Below are 3,255 nucleotides of genomic sequence, written 5' to 3'. Positions count from 1 at the left end.
GATTATCTAATACGTACATGAGATTAAGATGCCCGTCACTAATGTGAACACGAATGTGTTTCTCTGAAGACGCAGCAGTATTCCAGATACAGCGGGTGAGATTCTCGGATGAGAAGGTCTTCAGTAGAATGTATGTCTTCATACCGATGCGTAACGTTCTACAACGGTTTGACACTGTACCTTAATACTCATACAGTGATTGAAGGTATGTTTTGCCAATACTGTTCAGCACATTTACTCCCGCAATGCCTGCATTTAATTTCGAAATCAGAGGATAGGTGATTGGCGTATTGGCGTAGCTGTTTAACGCTCAAGGAAGGTGGTACCGTGCTCGAACGGTTTGACATACGGTCTTCTAAGCAATACAAGAAATGATGGCGCCCATCGCTATAATGTATTCTAATGTGTTTCTCTGAAAACGAAGCCTATACTCTAGATGCAGCGGGTATGCTTCTCGGCAGGTGAGGCATTCGTTGATGAGGATGTCTTCATACCAATATGTATCGTTCTACAACAGTTCGTCACTGTACTTTAATAGGCATACAATGAATTGAGGTGTCTTTTGCCAATACTGTCCAGTGGATTTTCCCCAAAAATACCTGGTTTCACTTTCGGTATCACAGGATATGTGAATCTATTAACATAGCCATTCGTCTCTGACGGAAGGTGGCAACGTCCTCGAGCGGTTTGCCCACCGATCTTCTAATTCGTACATGAAATTACGGTGCTCTTCTCTAAAATTGTATACTATTTCGTACCTCTAAACACGGTGTTATAGTCTGGATGCAGCTGGTCAGTTTTTCGGAGGGTAGGGAATTCTGTAAGAAGTTTATTCCTACACGAATACGTAATGTTGTACATCCGCTTGACGGCTTGCTTTATCACTATTCCTACCAGGACCGGTCAAATGACCGTTTTTAAATATTCAATTGGAATTTCTTACATTCAACGTAAGTGTATCGCCTTTAAACCTTACGACACTTCCTCATATATATGTATGATACATTTTTCAATAAGCACTTATTTTTTTATTGTTTATTTTCTGTGAAATATTTGCAGTCTGTCTAACGTAGCATGACCGGTTATTTGACCGGTAGTAGAATGTTTGCATCTTTATAATATTTTCTGTCATAGACTAAATGCCAAATCTAAAAAGTCGTCACAAACGAATGGTGATGTAGTTGTGGCACGACTTTATCCGAGAAATGCCTTCCAGAAAATGGTTTAAGGAACTTCCAAGTGTTTACGGTTCTCGCTCGACTATCGGGTTAGCATTGCTTATTTGCTTGATAGATATCCGATACGGTCCAGATCCTCGAATGCTCTGACGCAATATTCTATACTATGGTGCAAAATAAATAAGCTTATAACTGAGTCTAATGTATAGACGTCTTCTCACGCATTCAAATCAGTATAATCTTGCGACACGAACAGAGTGCATCGAAACATGAAAGTCACAATGAGCATACTTGGCAGTCTTTTATTATTATTTTCTTTTATTTTATATCGTATTACGTGTTATAAGTGCAATTTTCGAAGTAGTGAGCAAGACTAATAATACGTCGCTGTAAGTTTCACATTTCATCTATTATTCATTTTCTTATCTACTCTGATATACATTTTCATATTTTAGTTTCTATTTTCTCCGTTAAATATTTGCCCCAAAATATCAAGAAGTTTGTGGAGTGCGAATGTATTATTAGAGAGAATAAATGATATCGATGCAGATTGTTCTGAAGATGATCAGGAAATTCAGTATGTACAAAATGAAAATACGGAAAATTATGATCCATTTGAAACCGACTCGAAGACGGATGAGGACGAAGGGAATATTTCAAACGAACGTAGGCGACGAAAGAGAAGGAGATTTTTAGTTAGTCCCGATAGCGAGAATGAGGAAGAGGCAAGCGAAATTGCGATGTTCGGAACTGTTTGACATGATGTAAAAATAGGGTCTAATCCTGGAAGAGCACCTGGTCATATTTGTAGGGAAACATCAGGCCCGACTGGGTCCAGTAAACGCAATACTATGAAAGGCGAAGATGGGACGGCATTTTCTGTGATAATTTATAAGAATATAATCGAACATATAAGAAAGTGCACACAGGCAGAGGCATTTATAGTGTTGGGATATAAATGGGAACAGTCTACTGCAAAGTTATATGCATTTCTTGCAACTATGTGTGCACGTGGCGCAAATGAGGCTAAGGAAACAGATATATCACTTCTATGGAATAGAAAGATGGGCCCGCCTTTTTTCCAAGTACTATGAGTAGACATGACTTTACGGAGATTATGAGATTTATTCGGTTTGACAACAGAAATCAATGAAACGCAAGGTTACAAACCAATAAAATCGCTTTGATTTCCAATGCGTGGTACAAGATTATTGATAACATTCGAAATTGCTATAAACCAGGTCGATATATTACGATTGACGAACAATTGTTTCCAACGAAAGCAAGGTGTAGATTCACTCAATACATGCCCAATGAACCGGACAAATTTGGTCTAAAATTTTGGTTGGTATACGATGTACGTAGCAAATATACAATAAACAGCTTTCCATATTTGGGAAAAGATGAAAGTTGAGAACACTGAGTCCCTCTTGGAGAGTCTGTCACTATGAAATTAGCATAACCGTATGAAGGATGTGGAAAAAATATGACCACAGACAACTTTTTTACAAGTTAACCTTTAGCAACAAAACCTTTAGCAAAAAAAAAACTACGATTGCTGCGACAATCAGAGCAAATAGAAAAGAGCTACCAAGACTGGCAAAACTGAAAAACGACGACAAGGAACATTTCTTAATCAAACTCTGTCGCTGAAATAATTGTATGTTGACAATTGACAATGCCAAACCAAGAAAGAAAGATCAAATTTTCAATTCATTGCACAACTCCGTACAAGTTGAAGAAAATGACACCCGAACACCGCAGACAATTCAATTGTATAATAACACCAAATTTGGCGTAGATGTGACCGATCAAATGGCCAGAAATTGTTCGGTGAAATCTAAATCTCGAATATGGCCTTGGCAAGCATATTTTAATATCTTAGATTTAGCCGGTACAAATGCATGGGTGTTATATGAAGAAACTACGAGAGGAGAAATCACAAGACAGGAATTTCTATTCCAATTCGCAGACGAACTTGCCATCGAATGCCAACAAGAGCTCGGCATTGAAAATCAACTATAACCCATCGCAAGTACAAATAGAGGTTCCCGTGAACGGAAAACATGTCAGATAA

General features: G+C 38.2%; 1 pseudogene; it reads left to right on the top strand.

Annotated features, from left to right (window-relative positions):
• The first annotated feature begins 1,074 nt into the window (after positions 1-1,074).
• LOC143220242 (uncharacterized) lies at positions 1,075-2,331 on the top strand (annotated as a pseudogene).
• The last annotated feature ends 924 nt before the right edge of the window (positions 2,332-3,255 follow it).

This window comes from Lasioglossum baleicum, unplaced genomic scaffold (genome assembly GCF_051020765.1).
Source record: "Lasioglossum baleicum unplaced genomic scaffold, iyLasBale1 scaffold0530, whole genome shotgun sequence".
Taxonomy (NCBI): Eukaryota; Metazoa; Arthropoda; class Insecta; order Hymenoptera; family Halictidae; genus Lasioglossum; species Lasioglossum baleicum.
This window is presented reverse-complemented; position numbering and strand designations above follow the sequence as displayed.